Source organism: Cnephaeus nilssonii, assembly GCF_951640355.1.
Source record: "Cnephaeus nilssonii genome assembly, chromosome: 2".
NCBI classification, from domain to species: Eukaryota; Metazoa; Chordata; class Mammalia; order Chiroptera; family Vespertilionidae; genus Cnephaeus; species Cnephaeus nilssonii.
Window position 1 is genome coordinate 31,043,294 of NC_137073.1, and position 18,896 is coordinate 31,062,189.

Below are 18,896 nucleotides of genomic sequence, written 5' to 3' on the forward strand. Positions count from 1 at the left end.
AAAAGAAGGAAATTTACCAAATTCTAATACTCATTGTTGTCCTGAATCACCTTGACCTAACTGCTCAAAGGAGAATCTGTATCCTATCTAATAAAAGAGTAATATGCAAATTGACTATCACTCCAAGACACAAGATGGCCGCCCCATGTGGTCAAAGATGGCTGCCCCCATGTGGATACAAGATGGCTGCCACAAGATGGCCTGCAGGGGAGGGCAGTTGTGGGCAGTTAGGGGTGACCAGGCCAGCAGAGGAGGGCAGTTGGGGGAGACCAAGCCAGCAGAGGACAGTTTGGGGGGGACCAGGACTGCAGGGGTGGGCAGTTGGGTGGGACCAGGCCTGCAGGGGAGGACAGTTGGGGGGGACTAGACCTGCAGGGGAGGGCAGTTGAGGGGGGCAGGCCTGCAGGGGAGGGCAGTTGGGTGGACCAGGCCTGCAGGGGAGGGCAGTTGGGGGCCACCAGGCTGGCAGGGGAGGGCAGTTAGGGGCAACCAGGCTGGCAAGGGAGGGCATTTAGGGGTGACCAGGCCCACAGGGGAGGGCAGTTAGGGGTGACAGGGCCAGCAGGGGAGGGCAGTTGGGGGGTGACCAGGCCTGCAGGGGAGGATAGTTAAAAGGGTGACCAGGCTGACAGGGAGGGCAGTTAGGGGTGATCAGGCCAGCAGGGGAGGGCAGTTAGGGGCAATCGGGTTGGCCGGGAAGCAGTTAGGTGTCGATCAGGCTGGCAGGGGAGTGGTTAGGGTATGATCAGGCTGGCAGGCAGAAGCAGTTAGGGGCAATCAGGCAGAGGAAGACGAGCAGTTGGGAGCCAGCAGTCCTGGATTGTGAGAGGGATGTCCCAGATTGGAGAGGGTGCAGACTGGGCTGAGGGACACCCCCCCCCATGCACAAATTTCATGCACCGGGCCTCTAGTTTTAAATAAATACCTCAGGCTTTCTAAGGCCTTCAGAGGTATTGGTAATGTTTTATTTCTTAAGCTGGGTGGTGAGTACATGAGTTTGGGGATTATTTTTCTTCTTTAAATAATTTTTATAATATATACAATTTCTTTAGTGCTCCCCAGGAATTCTGTGCATATAGACCAGGAACCATGCTTTGGGATCCTGTGCAGGCTATATCAGAATCTCCCTGGATACTTTATAAAGTAGAATCCCGCTAGGGGTTGAATGTGTCCCCTCAAGAAAGATATGAATGGGACTACATAAAACTAAAAAACTTCTGCACAGCAAAAGAAATCATCACCAAAACAAAAAGGCAACCAAACAAAGGGGAGAAGATATTTGCAAACAATACTTCCAATAGGGAACTAATATCCAAAATACATAAAGAACTCATACAACTCAACAACAAAAAATTTAAAAATGGTCATAGGACCTGAGCAGACACTTTTCCTAAGAAGATATGCAAATGACTAACAGAGACAGAAAAAGTTGTTCAATTTCACCAGCTATAAGGGAAATGCAAGTTAAAACCATAATGAGATAACACCTCAGATCTGTTAGAATGGCTATTATCAATAACACAAGAAATAAGAAGTGTTAGAGAGGATATAGAGAAAAGGGAACCCGCATACACTGCTGGTAGAAATGTAAATTGGTAAAGCCTCTATGGAAACAATATAAAGGTTCCTCAATAAAATTAAGAAGAGAGCTACCATCTGACCCAGCAATCCCTGTTGGTATCTACCTGAAAGTTTTGAAAACACTTATTCATAAAGATATATGTATACCTATGTTCACTGCAGCATTATTCATAGCAGCCAAGACATGGAAACAACCTAAGTGTCCTTCAACCAATGATTGGATAAAGAAGACCCGGTACATATATATATAATAGAGTACTACTCAGCCATATAAAATGATGGATCTCGAGAGTATCATGCTAAGTAAAATAAATCAAACAATAAAGGACAAAAACTATATGAGTTCACTCATATGTGGAATGTAAAGCAGAAAGCAATAAATGAACAAATAAAACAAACTCAAAGATACAGACGACAGTGTGGTGATTACCAAAGAGGAAGGGAATGGGGGGAGAGAAAGAGAGTAAAGGGGGTCAAATATATAGTGATGGACGGAGACTAGATTTTGGGAAATGAGCACACAATGCAATAAAATGATGATGAATTATAGAATTTTATACCTGAATCTTATGTTATTAACCAATATTATCCCAATAAACTTAAATTTTTAAAAAAAGATATAGTGAAATCTTTGTGACCTTACTTGGAAACAGGGTTTTCTGTAATTCATTAAGATGAGGTCATATTGGAATAGGGTGATCCCCTAATCCAATATGCCTGGTGTCATAAGACAATGGCCATGTGAACACTGAGACACACTGGGAGAACACCAGATGAAGGTATTCACAAAGAAGGCAAAAATTAGAGCTAAGAAGCTGTAAAGCAAGGAACTACCAAAACCTGCCAAAGAGCTAGAAAGAGGCAAAGGATTCCCTACAGGTTTTAGCAGGAGCACGGCACTGTTGACATGCTGATTTTCTGACTTCTAGCCTCCAACATTGTGCGAGAATGTATTTTTGTTGCTTTAAGCCACCCAGTGGGTGGTACTTTATTACAGTAATCCCTGTCCTAGGAAACTAATACAAACCCCGACTAAGAGTAGTGTTGGAAGTGCCTAACCATATATATATATATGTGTGTGTGTGTGTGTGTGTGTGTGTGTGTGTGTGTGTGTGTGTATATATATATATATATATATATATATATATATATATATATATATAATATGTAAATAGACCACACGGCGGAAACACCAAACAACTGAACAACCAGGCGCTATGACATGGGCTGACCGCCAGGGGGCGCATGCGGAACATGTTGGGCATCAGCCACGGTGGATGGGAAAGCAGTTGAGTGGGGGCGCCAGACCAAGGCAGGGCGCTGGTCGCTGTCATCAGGGCGAGCCTCTGGTGGTTACTGAAAATTCTTGGCTCCCACATGCCGTGGTCCTGCCAGACACTCGCACCTGCTGCCGGCGCCGGCCACACTCGCACCCGCTACCAGAGCTAGAGCCACCACTCACACCCACTGGCAGCACTCAGGGCTGGCCCTGATCGCTCAGCCCCAATCGCTCCACCCCAATCGCTCGGCACCGTCAGCGGGTTCGAGTGGTGGCTGCCAGCCCCGATCGCCCCTGAGGGCTTCTACACCTCCCCCTGCTCCTGAGGGGCGATCAGGGCAGCAGCTACCGCTCACACCCATGGCTGGCACCAGCCCCAATTACTCCACACCGTCAGCAGGTGCAAGCAGGGCCAGCGCCATCAGTGCATGGGAGTGGTGGTGGCAGGAGTGGGGCTGCTGGCAGACAGGGGACCGGGGACCATGGTGGGAGGGGCTGGGCTGGGGCATGGAGGATGGGCCAAGACCCGCCCCTATGCCCACAGTTCCTTTCAAGGTACACGAATTCGTGCACTGGGCCACTAGTCAGATATAATTTTGAGAAGTCTGCTGCAGGTTCTAGAACCCTAAGAACATTTGTGCAGGAAAAGACCTCTAAATAACCACAATGTTTTGAAGATAAAAAATTAAGTTTCATAATGAATCTAAAATTCTCATCACTAAAATAGTAAACTGTTATTTGGAAGTGGCAATATTTTAGAAATACAATGAAATTAATCGCAAAAGAAATGAGACATAATAAGACAGATATGTTTTTAAGTGAACAAAGAAGAGAATTCAGGGACTAAAAGGGAATATAAAAAAAGGTAACCTGGCCTCCTGGTTCTGTAAAAAGAGATAGGAAATGCCCTCAGACATACATTGCTGCCCAAGTAAGTTTTAAAGGAATTGTCTCTGAAACTTTCCCTACTGGTCTCAGTTCCTATTGTTTAATTAAAAGGTTCAAGAGAACCCTGACCTGTGCCAGGTTTGGTATAACCTTATTTGCAAAGAGCCAATATTTGGAGGAAAGTAGTGAGGAAAAAGCTATCTGGTACCACTCTCCATCCATCCATCCTTTTAAGTGTCTGACTATAATCCATAGCAGACATACTTAGCAAACTTTAAAATACAGACTCTCAACATTTTTACAATTAAGTCACTCTGAAATGTCATGAAAAGCAATCTAGTCCCATTAAAATCTTCACACTCTCATTAAAAAAGCACTTACAGACTTGAAAATGTTCCTAATACATTATTTAAAAGACACAAGATGTACAGTGACTAAAATCCTTGTATAAGAAAGAATAGTAGCAGCCTACTTTTTAAAAAAATGTGCAAATTTGTATCATAATTGGGTAATTGGCAAACTGCAGGTAGCAGTCAGGTTGCAATATACTGGTTTTAAAGATGCTTGGGGACCTCTCATTCCTCTGAAATTCCAGTCCACCCAGGAACGATACGTATCAAATCTTAGTTTAGTTAATGGTCCCTCCTTCCTTCCTTCCAGGATTTCAAGCCCAGGAAATGGGGAGGGGGAAGAGTGTACAGGGGAAAAATCCAGACCATATCAGCAGACACCACCATGCCACTAGTCATTTCTATCAAGTCCTGACCTCTAGTCCATTTGGTCTCCTCCCTTTCAATTAAGGGTCATTGCTATTTATGTGTTGCCATTCAGGGAACTAAATGTGTTTTCATAGGCCCTAAATCCCTAAGGGAACAGCAAGAGCCCCAGGCTGGAAGTCTCTTTTCCACTCCTCTCTTTCCCTAGCCTCCCAAAAAAACCCATACAATCCACCTTTAAGTAGGAAACTGAGCTTTGAACAGTGAGGGAGTCTGACACTTGACTCCTAATGCAACTATACAATCTCTTCAAAGCAGAGATGACACATGGGAGAATGGGGGACAACAGCAGGAGTGGGGGGGGGAGGTATTTCAGGCTGACCGCAATGGGTTTCACAGATTTAAATTTGTTTAGTGTTTCTTCCAATGAAATTCCTGAAAATGTTGAGTTTGTATAAAAGATAAGATTTATGACTCCTGTTTCCTTCCTCTAATTACATGTCAGTGCAAAAAGCTCTCAGCCTCCAAATCTATAAAATGAAAGGGATGGACTTCTTAGAATTTAAGATCCTCCCTCTAAATCACTTGTGAGCTCTTAAGTTGCAATGAAATGCCAGGTCAAAATATATATACATATATATCTATATCTGTATATATATATACACACACACACACACACACACACACACACACACAGATATGACTTTTACTGCTTGATAATTTTGACAGCAATTATTAAAAACAAATTTTATATGACTTAGAAATATTTTTTAAACACCTGATCAGGAATTCAAGTTTTGTTTTCAAGCAGAAGGAAGACAGTGATTTTTTGTTTTGTTTTGTTCCTTCCCCACCCCTATAATCTTACTCACTTCTACTATATCATGATACCATTGCTGGTATGAAAAATGAAAAAGAATAAATGTAACATTTCAATCTTTTCTCTACAATTAGTCAAATTGACATTCAATAAGCACCTATTATGTGCTTGGAGATTTATATAATTATTGCATTCTTTTTAGATAGATGTCAATATCCCAATTTTACCAAGAGGAAACCTAGAGAGATAAAGCAAGTTTATCACAGTCAGAAAAGAAGAAAACTGGGGGAATACTGAGACCTCTATATCTCAACCTACGAATGAATAAATGAACAAACAAACAAATGACAAACAACTGAATTTCAAAAGTTTAAAAAAAAAAATAAAACTCAGGAATAAGAAATTAAGAATTCACTATGTAAGTTTCTACCATTGAGGCTTTTTTAAAGCAACATTTTGTTTTCATTAAATGTTCCTGTTTAATAATCGGACACTGAAAAACCAAGGGCATTATGTTTTGGATCATCATTTTGCCCAGAAAGAAAAAAGTCTAGGAATCCTCTACACATAGCTATGACTAAAGGTGAGCAAAGAATGGGAATGGTTGCCCTGGCTGGTTTGGCTCAGTGGATAGAGCGTCGGCCTGTGGACTGGAGGGGCCCAGGTTTGACTTCGGTCAAGCGCATGTACCTTAGTTGCGGGCACATCCCCAGTGGGGGTTGTGCAGGAGGCAGCTGAACGATGTTTCTCTCTCATCGATGTTTCTAACTCTCTATCCCTCTCCCTTCCTCTCTGTAAAAAATCAATAAAATATATATTTTTTTTTAAAAAGAATGGGAATGGTTGCAATTAAACACCTGCTCAATGGCTGCCAGGGGGTCACTGCCATCCTGCAATCTTTGCACTTAGTTGCTATCTCTTGCTTTTGATACACACAGAATAAGAGGATGGTGGGGAGGGGAAGACTGTCTTAGCTCGGGCTGCCATACTGAAATACCATAGACTGGGTAGGCTTAACAACAAACATTTATTTTCTCAGTTCTGGAGGCTATAAGGCTAAGATCAAGGTGCCAGCATGGTCAGTCTCTGATGAGAGTTCTCTTCCTGGCTTATAGACTGTCACTGTCTCTCTCTAACTTCACATGGCAAGGGCAAAGACACAGGGTGCCTCTTTTTATAAGCGTACCAATCCCAACATGAGGGCTCAGTCCTCATGTCTCATCTAACTCTAATAATCCCCCAAAGGCTTCATCTCTAAATAGCATCACATTGGGGGTAAGGCCTTCAATATATGAATGGAGGTACATAATTCAGTCTATGGTAGGGAATTTCTTCAAATTAAGTCAATGCTACTACTGGAGTGTTGGAGGGAAGCAAAAGATTGAAAAGGCCTCAAATCTTGCTTTCACCTCTATCTGATGAGAGCTTAATACAAAAACACCACAGGACCCAGCCAGCATGGCTCAACGGTAGAGCATCGACCTATGAACCAGGAAGTCACAGTTCAATTCCCATAGGGGCAGATGACCAGGTTGCAGGCTCGATCCCCAGTGTGGGGCATGAAGGAGGCAGCCAATCAATGATTCTCTCTCATCATTGATGCTTCTAACTCTCTCTTCCTCTCCCTTCCTCTCTGAAATCAATAAAGATGTATTTAAAATATATATGGCTAGAAGCTTTACTGAACAGAAGTATTTTCAGTCAGTCAATGGTTATTGAGGTTCTACTATAAAGATATTTAAGCACAAATGCAAAAGAAGAAACAAACAAAAAATTTTAATTATGGTTTCTATCTTTCATCGGTGTGGCTGACAAGTTCTTAAGGTGGTCCCCGTGATCCTCACCTCCAGGGGTCCATGCCCTACCCTTGTATGATCCTCTCTCCTTGGGTGTGGGAGAAATCTGTGACTTGCCTCTAACCTCTTAGATACAGCTAAGATGACAGATATTCATGATTACATGACAAAAGACTGTGGTATCTGCCTTGTTTTCTCTCTGGTTGGCTATGAGAAAGTGAGCAACCATGTGAGAGAACCTCACGTGACAAGAAACTATGGGCAGCCTCCAGGAGCAGAGAGGCCCTAGACAGCAAGAAAATAAGGCCCTCAGTTCTACAGCTGCAAGGAAATGAATTCCACCAACAACCTGAGTGAGCTGGGGAGCAGACCCTTCCCCAGATAAGCATTCAGATGAGACTCCAGCCCTGGGCAACATCATCTTGACTGAAGCCTTGAAAAGAAACCAACTAAGCCTGGCTGCTGTGGCTCAGTTGGTTGAACATCATCTCATGCAACAAGAGGTCACTGGTTCAATTCCTGGTCAGGGCACATGCCTGGGTTGCAGGCTCAATCCGCAGTGGGGCATGCAAGAGGCAGCCAATTGATGATTCTCTCTCATGAATGTTTCTTTCTCTACCTCTCCCTCTCTCTATAAAAGTAATGAAAAACATTAAAAAAAAAAAAAAGAAGAACTCAACTAAGCTGTGCTCACAGAAACTGTAAAATAATAAATGTGTTATTTTAAGCCACAAAAACTTTACATTTGTGGTAATACTGTTATACAACAGTAGATAACTAATACAAGGTAATTTTCTTGAATGTACCATTTAAAATTTTTAAATTCTCCTTTCCTTCAGAAATCAACAATTGTCTTGGAGTATGTGGAGAAGGAAATAGGGATATTGTTAATCTTTCAAGGAAAAGAACAGGAAGGAGCCTAAAATAAATACCTGGAATTGTCTAATCACAGAGCTATTCATAATCAGAATGTTATCAAATCTAACTATTGAGGGCACTGAAATTCAGAAAGATTCAGTGACATATCCAAGGATACACTTTGTATTCATGTAAAAGCTGGGAGCCATCTTCCTATACACAAGGCTTTTCCACCCAAGGCAATTTCTTGTCTCAACTCTAAATGAAAACACTCAAAATGTATTATCAAGTACAATTCTTCCTAGATTGAGGATGGCAAACCCAACCAAATATTTCTTTTGCAATTAAGACTTCGCAGCACCTCACTGAATATAGTTATGTATATGGTCTATATAGAAAAATGGGATGAATTTGTCCTGATTCATGTGTATGAACAAACTGCTTAACTGTTTTTCCTTTTTTTCTTTTTGTCTCCCCGCCAAAATAAAAATAAATAAATAACCTAAGAACTGCAGACTTTTGAGAGTCCTGGGTAATTTGGTTTTACTACATAACAAGCCGTGTTACTACGGCTCCAAAATGGGTTGGGGGAGGGAATAGGGGAACTAAACGAACAAAGCCATTTAACCTAAAAATGTATCCACTTTTAAAGCTTCTCCATGGAAGTGAATCCTCCCCAGATAATCATAGAATGTCAGCATTAAAAGAGATTGTGCTAGTTCTGGAAGGTTAAGTAACTTATCCAAGGTCACAAAGAAAAAGAACTACAAAATCAAGTTAGGTTACCTTCCAGTTTAGTTATTTCCATTGCACCATATTGAGAATCAGTCCACCCCCTCAACTGTGTATGGCTACAAATACTTTAAAGGGGAATCTCCTCATCAATCAACACCTTGACCTTGGGCATCAAATACAACCACTAGTAGTGGATAGAATACCAAACTGAACTTATTCTTAGGATATTCCAAATGAAATGCAGGACATAAGAGAAAGGTCCTGCAAAAACTAATGACTATAAAACATTTATGTGAAATAAAAACACTTCATGGTATGCAATTGTTGAGCTTCTACAAAAAAGGGAATTGAATTATTTAGACTGAGTCATATTCAGGCATTCAAGGAGGGGGAAGCTAGGGGGGCCGGGGGGGGGGGGGGATAAAAGAAGCCATACTCTTAATAACACTACCATCTTCTCAATCTATGTTTTGTATAAACCCATTTTTATTTACTGAATTTACTTAAAGTGAGTTAGTTAACTTTCATAGTTCCCACGCTTGTCTAAACGAAACAATCAGTGTGCACTGTGGATTTTGGTACATGCTGTGCCTGCAAGGCCCTGGAGATATAGGGACATAGGCCAATGGACAGGGGTGTAAGCAAGGCTCTGACTACAGATGATAAGATTAATTCTAGAGCAAGGAAAGAATCCAGAAGCCTAGTCATCTGAGTTTTGATGTATGAGTAGAACTTAGTCTAGAGCAGTGGTTCTCAACCTTTCTAATGCCTCAACCCTTTAATACAATTCCTCATGTTGTGGTGACCCCCAACCATAAAATTATTTTTGTTGCTACTTCATAACTGTAATTTTGCTACTATTAATGAATCGTAATGTAAACATCTGTGTTTTCCGATGGTCTTAGGCTCTACAGCAGCGGTTCTCAACCTGTGGGACGCTAGCAGGGTCGCCTAAGACCAGTGATGGCGAACCTATGACACGCGTGTCAGCACTGACACACATAGCCATTTCTGATGACAAGCAGCGGCCGCATGTCGAGGATTAAACATTTGCTGCTCCTGAGGATGAAACATTTGCGACTAGCGTCTTGGAGTTTAACTCCAAGACGCTAGTCGCAAATGTTTCATCCGCCCCTATTAGACACTCTGTGCCGGAGATCTGTAGGCCAAAACAACAGAAGTCCAGCACAGAGCATCTAGTTCTGGGACTTCCGGTTAAGCTGGGATCTTTGCCCTCACTTCCGCCAGCAGAGCAGGGAGCAGCGGAACGCAGCAGGGGACGCATATCTGGGGGCCCTGCCATTACCAGTAACCAAATAACAGTTAACCACAGCAACCATTATCTACTGTTCTGGGGTGTCATGGATTTCTAATCCATCATTACTGAGATAAGTGAGGGGGAGGGTGGGAGAGGCGAGGGTTTGTGGCGTGCTATGGGTGCCGTTTCCCACCATTAGAAATAGCGGCAGCCGTTTTAATTCACATAAGGAACACCATCTTGCTCCATAGTGCAGACTCCATTTCACCACTATTACTGTTGTGCATCCTTATTAATCCATATTTCTGCTTATTAACCCTGCCCTTTCCTAAAAGACAGTTATATGCACCATTTTGTGGTTAGTTAGGCTAGTTAACTCCTAATTGCCTGCAGGCCTAACAAGCTATCTATAATTCTATCTTCTGGCACTGCCCCCCTGATGGAGAACCCAAAAAATAAAAAACTAAGGTTAAGTAAAGGAAGTAGCAGTAGCAGTGGCCGACCCTTTCAAGAGACATGGACCAAGATGTATGGCTTTATAGAAAAAAATGGCAGATCATTTTGTGTTCTATGTACTGAAACAGTAGTAAGCAGAACGTGGAATATAAATAGACATTTTGAAACTAATCATTCCCAGCTCTTGGAAAAAAGTGAGGATGAAAGGAAGGAATACATTTCCAGGCAGCTACACCTTTATAAGAGCCAATCTAATTCCATCCTTAAATTTATGAAAGGCTCTACAAATTTAACATCTGCAAGTTTGAGCATTGCTCACTCTATAGCTCAGCGTGGAATAGCGCTCAGTGAGGGAGAATTTATTAAAGAAACTCTCCTAAGATGTGCACCAGTTCTATTTCACGATATGCAGAATAAAGATGCAATTAAGAGAATATCTGAGTTACCACTCAGTAGAAATATCATAAAAGACCGAATAATGAGACTGAACACAAACGTACAACATCAATTAAAGAGAGACATAAGGAAGTGTAAATAATTTTCGATCTCTCTTGATGAAACTACTGATGTCACATCACATGCTCAGTTGGCCATTATTGGTCGATATTCTGATGGTCTCACAATGAGAGAAGAGTTGATAAAGTTAGTATCAGTGTCAACAAGTAAATCAGGAAGCGAAATATGTGAAGTTGTTATACAAACATTTCGTGACCTAAGCATTGATATCTCTAAAGTTGTGTCAGTGACGACAGATGGGGCACCAAATATGGTGGGGAAAAAAGTCGGATTTGTCAAATTGTTTACAGAAGCTATTGGACATCCGATTGTGCCTTTTCATTGTATTATCCATCAGGAGGCTTTATGTGCCAAGGCAGGATTCACCAACTTAAACGACTTAATGTCAGTTGTTACAAAAATAGTTAATTTAATAGCTGCTCGCCCCTTCACAAGCAAGAATTTTCAGCACTTTTACTGGAGGTTGATTCCACCTACAGTGGACTGCTGATGTACAATAATGTAAGATGGCTGAGCCAAGGCAAAGTTCTTGAGCGCTTTGTGGAGTGCTTTGAAGAAATTAAGGTATTTCTTGATGATAAGGATCTGGGAAACTTTCCTCAGCTTAATGATGATAAGTGGGTCAACACCCTGATGTTTTTTACAGATCTCTCTGTTCATATTAATGAACTGAACTTAAAGTTACAAGGTTTTGGCAAAAGTATTGACGTTATGTTTGGGTACATAAAAGCTTTTGAAAATAAAGTTAAAATTTTCAAGCGAGATGTAGAAACTAAAACTTCTAAGTATTTTTCTCGAGTAACAAAGTATTTTGAGAAGGCCAGTGCAGCTGTACAAAATGAAATGGAACTCTTGCATATGAAGTACCAGCATGTTTTAGACTCATTACTTGACCAGTTTAGTGATAGATTTAGCCAATTTAGAAGTCTAGAACAGACCATGAAAATAATTAAGTATCCTGATGTAGTAGTCTACAGTAGTTTGGAATTAAATGGTTTCCAATGGATGCAAATTGATCATTTGGAGATGCAACTTGCAGAATTTCAAGACAGTATCTGGGCTCAGGTGTTTGTCGACTTGAGGTCAAAGCTTGAGAATCTGGAAAGGTGCCGCTTGGAGAATCAAGAGGAGTGCCACTACGAACAGGAAATTTGGAGTGCCTGGAACCGACTACCAGACACTTTTAGCACCCTGAAAAATATAGCAATGGCTTTACTCACAATTTTTCCCTCTACATACTTTTGTGAGGCCTTATTCTCAGCGTTAAATGATATCAAAACCAACAAAAGAAACAGATTGACAGATGAAGTTAGTAGCGCTTGCTTGGGCCTGAAGTGTACAAAATACCAACCTTCAATTGAAGATTTAGCCAATGAAATTCAGCAACAAAAAAGTCACTAATAGGCAGGTTAGTTAAAGAATTCCCCCTCCCCCTCACTTATCTTAGTTCACGGCACCCCACACAAGCTAAATAATATCAAGACCAACAAAAGAAACCGACTGACGGATGAACAAAGAAGTCACTAAGCAGGTAAGTTAAATATTTAGTTTTTGGTTTATTAAATACAATTATATATAACAATTATACATTTATGTTATTTAAACTATAAATATCGCGAAATAATGTTTTTTCCTCAAAGTGACACACTACCCGAGTTATGCTCAGTTTTTTGGCGAAGTTTGACACACCAAGCTCAAAAGGTTGCCCATCACTGCCTAAGACCATCGGAAAACACAGATATTTACATTACGATTCATAACAGTAGAAAAATTACCGTTATGAAGTAGCAACGAAAATAATTTTATGTTTGGGGGTCACCACAACATGAGGAACTATATTAAAGGATCGCGGCATTAGAAAGGTCGAGAACCACTGGTCGGCAAACTGCGGCTCACGAGCCACATGCTGCTCTTTGGCCCCTTGAGTGTGGCTCTTCCACAAAATACCACGTGCGGGCGCACACTGTCAGTGCGATTGAAACTTCATGGCCCATGCGCAGAAGTCGGTTTTCGGCTCTCAAAAGAAATTTCAATCGTTGTACTGTTGATATTTGGCTCTGTTGACTAATGAGTTTGCCGACCACTGGTCTAGAGGCTCTAGAGGGGATCCAGCTAATATGGTTTCGGCTTATTATATAAACAGTAACCCTGTTCTAAATTGGGGGGAAATACCATTCCTTCCTCTGTCCTATTTCTGTTCATTACTCATTTGAGTTCTTTATTGCTATAATCTGTTTACCTGTCTTTTTCCTCCACTGGACAGCCAGCTCCTTAAGGAGCACATACAGCACAGCCTTTGACAGAAATTAAAACTCTACCATTCAACTTCCATAACGGTAAAACAACTATTCGATCACTTGCAACTTCCATTAATCTCTGTACCATCTAACCTTAAATCTCCAATGAAGCACAGACAGTAATTTTTTAAAGGGGAAAAAAAAAACCTACAGTCTAGCACGACTTCACACAGAGCTGACAGAAGCAGTGCTTAACACGTAAGTTCCATCACTGTGTAATTAATTATTCTTAGCTAATGTTGCTGCTTTGATTTATTCCATATACTACTCTCTGTACCAACCTTTCCCTTTCACAGGTCACAATTCTGCAGGATATTAAGAACTATTCTCTGGGGGAATAGAATGAATAGGATTCTGAGTTCAAATAAGTTTGGGAAATGTTTGGTTAAACAAAGTCATTTTAAGGCAGACAACTCAGTGCTTTCAATGTGCTACTATTAAAGTGAATTTCCAAGAAAGAAATGTAGTATTTATGGGTCTTTCACTTAGCCTCAGAGCATCTTGGTTTCATTCTTCTACACAAGGTGAGAAATACTTTCTGGGAAATTTATTCAAGTTAACAGCATTTACCGGCTGAAGAAAACAATAAATCACAGTGGGAAATCTTCAGTAAATATAAGCAAGACTGACAAGTGGATTCATTGTTTCATTCATACAACCAGTATTTACTGAGCCCTGCCCTATAAAAGAGACAAAGGCCCTGCACTCACAGAGCTTAAATCCAGTGGAAGGGAAGAATGCCCTCCATCCCCAGCTTGGGAGATAAAGAAGTCTTTCTAGTCTCCTTGAGGCTGGACACTAGTTCTTTTATAGCCCCAAGCACCTGGTGGGTGTTCTGTAAATAACTGCTAGCAGCCTGATCACAGTAAAGTCTGTAGACATTTTCCAAATTCCCATGAAAATCAATCAAAACAGTAATAAAATAGACTGCTGACATCCATGTTTGGTTATTTGATCATGTGGATAAACTTCTATAAAGATACTCATTTTGAAGAATAATTATTCAAGACAAGACCTAGGAGGTGCCTTAGAAATCATCCACTTTACCCCCTTGAATTTCCTGAGAGGAAACTGAGGCCAAAGAGGTTATTCAGGTGCTTGACCAAGATCATACTGGCTGTGCCAAACTTGGCGGCTTCGTTGGTTGGAGTGCTGTCCCGTACACACACACACACACACACACACACACACACACACACACACACACAAGGGTGTGGGCTGGGTTCCGGGTCAGGGCATAAACCTAGGCTTCGGGTTTGATCCTTGGTTGGGGCTCATAAGGAGGGCAACCAATTAGATATTTCTCTCTCTCTCTCTCTCTCTCTCTCTCTCTCTCTCTCTCTCTAAGGAGGGCAACCAATTAGATATTTCTTTCTCTCTCTCTCTCTCTCTCTCTCTCTCTCTCTCTCTCTCTCTCTCTCTCTCATCAATAAACATGTCCTCAGGCGAGGATTAATTTTTTTAAACAGGGTCATACAGGCTGCAAGAGATGGCAAAGACAGCAATGCAGCTGCAAAAGGCCGTGGCCATCTGCCACCTGGGGCTTCTCTCCAACTAACAACCCACTGCTTTCTTAAAAAGGTAAGAAGTTATTTCGTCAGTGACAATTCTCTAAGTACTGTCACAACACAGCTATCATCTTGATCATATCCAAACCCACCTTTATAGAATCATGGAATAACCTGGGCAACCAGGAAAAATGAGCAGCAGGGTAGCCTTTGGGTGCCTTTGGGCACAACAACAGGTTTCAAGCCAACAAAACATCAAAGAGTATGCTCTTCTGAAGACGGATTATAATAAATACTTCAAATATGATCAGAAAATTAAAAGCCTAGCAGAGTCAGTCCTAGGTTCAGCCCACAGCGTGCTCTCTGTAACCTGCTGAATGACCCTGGACCACAAGCTAATTCTTTCTCCATCTAGAAGGGCTTGGACTAGAGGTTATGAGGCCCCTTAGGGTCTCCAATTCTATGATTTTGCTTGATTTATGTCAGCAACAAAGAATTTGTCATCCTCCTCTTGGGCTACAACCAGTTTTGTTCTTTTTTTGAGGCAGGATCTGCTACATTTGCATCAAGTACTGAATGTTACAGGACATAAAATAGGTAAGTACTCTCTAGGTACATTTTATTATACTTCCCTATCATTTAACATACAATAAAGAGATGTACTATGAAATATTATGGAACCTAAGAGTACATTATCCCAGACTGGTCTAACTACCATGGTGTCTAATTCCTAGAACTTATAATTTTAATAAAACTCTGTGATAATTCACTAAGAAGGGGAAAAGAAAAAAGTCACCGGAAAAAAATTGAAATACAGAAATGTTAAAACTTCTCTTTAATTCCCCTTTTCTCCTGGTTTACCAACTTTTGCTGCAGACATTATTTAGAACTGGCAAACTGAAAAGTTCCAAACAGAAACAGTATTCAGAAGCTGCTTTCCACCAGAAAACAGACACATCTGCACCCCACTGTGAATCAAATCACAGGTAGGCCAAAGGGCAATACCTGGGCCCTGGGAAAAGCTTTTGCTTTACCTGCCTCAATTCATGGCTAAATTCCTCATTTCCAGGACAGGTGAGATCTCCAATAAGAGGTCAATTCAATGCATTTTGACATCCAAATGGCAATACTGCTGGGAGTAAATTAAAACATCTACTGAGAATGAAATTGGAGAGGTGAAAATATTAGAGAAAGAAAAAAAAAAACATGCGTATTGTATTTTAACAAAAACGGAGGCTGGTATCACCAGAGGAGAAAAATAGGAATTAAGGAAGCTGCACTGCATATGAAATGAGAATTTTACAACTGGTTTTAAAAGTAATCGTACAAAGTACCATCCTGGAAAAAAATCCTAGTACTATAACAATCTGGGATATACACTGATAAGAGAACTCCAACTTCTGCTTGATCATTAACTTGCTCTTGAGCAAGATGTTACTTAATCTTTCTGAGCCTCAGTTTTCTCGGCTACAAAATTGGGGTGGGGGTATCCCAGATATTCTAAAAGATTTTTTTTTAATCTTAACTCTCCTGCAAATCTATACTATTCATTCAGTGAACAATGAGCACCTGGCTATGTGTCCAACTGCATATACAACTTTCAGACACTGCAAATACAGAAAATAAGATTCAACACCGGCTCTTTGAGAATTCTGGCCTAGTGGTTTAGACAAGGAAAATATAGAACAACTCAGTAGATACCCTAACACAAATTTAGACAAGGTGCTGTGATAGCTTCTCCAAGGCTACCCTAGATGGAGATGCCAGAGTTTATCTTCCTCCTTTAGTCATGGGTTAACAACCAATACATCCTTGGGCTTTGCCACCTCAGGAAGGTAATACATTGTCATAAACTGAGCCAAGCTATCCACTTCTTGTTTTGATTTTACATCTATATTCCTTAAGTTAGTCCTTATTCATATGAAAAATATTGTTTCAGAATTTTCCTTGAGGGAAAAATAAACCACTTCCATCTTACGAAACAGCTACTTGATTTTTATTCCATACCTTTACAAAAAAAATACCATTATTAAAATAATCAAACTCTATTGGACCACTAGAAGCCCGATGCACGAAGATTCGTGCAAAAATAGGCCTTCCTTCCCCTGGCTGCCGGCACGCGGCGGGCTCACTCCGGCAGCCTGTGCAGTGGCGGCAGCGGTGGCAAGCCCTGCGCGCTCCGGCGCTGCTTCCTCCTCGCCCTTCTTCCTTCTCTGGAGAGTTCCTCTGTGCAGGGCTGGTGCTCCCGGAGAGGCACGGAGGAGAAGAGATGGGGGAGCTGGGTGCGCTAGTGCGTTTCACTCTCCCATTGTGAAAGTGGGCTGCAACTGGCCCCCTTCCTCATCCTCTTCCTCCTCCGCCCTCCGCCTCCTGCCCACCTGCCCTCCCTCCACGCCCATCAGCCCTCCCCTCTTGATTTGGCGAGACCGGGAGGAGGGAGACCTGATAATTTGGGTTACTGTGTAGGTGGCCTCCTTCATCTATTCAAAACAAAGCTGAGCCTCCTGCTGCTGCAGCCACCACCATCGCCCCTTGGCTGGCCCAGGGCTCCTGGGGCGCGCTAACTGTGCACCAAGCAAGCTCCCTGCGCATTCGCACCCACGGGGCTGCCCCAACGCTAGGGTTTTGTTTACCAGAGCAGCGGGGCAGGGGTGGGGTAGAGGGAGACGCCAGAAACCAGGAGCTACAACCTCAGGCACCAGAGGGCTGCCTCTGAGACCGGGGGCTAGGCCACAGCAAGGCTGAAAGGACGGTTGACAGTGGAGCGTGGCAGGAAGGCCCTGAGGAGGCGCGCTGCCCAGAGACCCGGAGCAGCTGGGGGGCGGGGCTGCCGACATCTTTGTCAGGTTAATTTGCATACTCACTCCTGATTGGCTGTGGGTGTTGCGAAGTGACAATCAATTTACATATTTCTGAATGGGGGGTTGGGGGTAATGGGGGAATAAGGACACGTATGTAATACCATAATCAATAAAGAAATTTTAAAAATTTACATATTTCTCTTTTATTAGTATAGATATGAGGTAAGCTGGCTTCTTCCACTTGATACTGGGAACAGAGTATCTATATGTATGAAAGCCTAAGCGACTGTTTTGACTGGTCAACTGGTCGCTATGACGCGCACTGATCACCAGGGGGCAGATGCTCAATGCAGGAGCTGCCCCCTGGCAGTCAGTGCACTCCCACAGCCAACCCCCAGCAGCCGGCCAACCTCCCGTGGTCCCTCCCCGTGGCTGGCTGGCCCCAATCAGCCCCGATTGGGACTGGGCAAGATGGCCCCGATCAGCCCCGATCACTGGCCAGGCCAAGAAACTCCACCTGTGCACAAATTTGTGCACCCGGCTTCTAGTTTATTTATAAAATTGCATAAATTTCAGAAGCAACAGCAAAATCACTGATTGTAATATAACTCATCTCTGAGTCAATATTTTATATTGTACTCTTGAATAGCAAGAATAAACATAAAACTCTCATATACTGCTAGTGAATATGATAATTAGTAAAACCTTTGAGAAATACAATTTGGCAATATGCATCAAAAATAAAAATACATGTCTCAGACAAAGTAATCTAAAAATTTATCTGTTGAAATAAAGAACTTAACAAAAATAATTCATTATCAAGAATATATATCACAATATTGGTTATAAGATGAAAAACCTGGAATGAGTTTAATTGTCCAATAATAAACTGTTTAAATATGTTTGGTATAGCCACACAATAAATTTATATACAAGCTATTGAAAATGCTGTGGACCAGTATTTTATGAAATGGCAAAGTATTACCAACTTATTAAGTAGGAAAAAAGTAGATTACAAGTCGGTTTGTATGATTTGATCCATTTTTATAAAAACAGAACCTAAAGAACCATTTATATATACAGATTCGTGCATTCCCTTATATGGAAGAAACATATAGGATAAATGCCAGGTTGTGAATGATTTTGATAGTATTAAGATTATGTGTTATCTTTATTTTCTTTCTTATCTATCTTCCAATTTACAATAATATAGGTGGCTTTTATCATTTTCAACATTTTCTAAGTTAGAAAATTAAAATATACACACAGCATTTCAGTACCAGACTTGGTAGAAGGGGAAAAAATGCAGCTGTCCATATGAAGGCAGAGCCCCTGTGTCCTGCCAAAGATAAATGTAAATTGTTTGGCTGTCCCTGCTACAACCAGT

General features: G+C 41.6%; 1 protein-coding gene across 5 annotated transcripts in view; it reads right to left on the bottom strand.

Annotated features, from left to right (window-relative positions):
* The window catches only part of AUTS2 (activator of transcription and developmental regulator AUTS2), a 1,102,591-nt gene that overhangs the window by 1,048,553 nt on the left and 35,142 nt on the right, over positions 1-18,896 (bottom strand). The gene's annotated exons all lie outside the window — the stretch shown is intronic.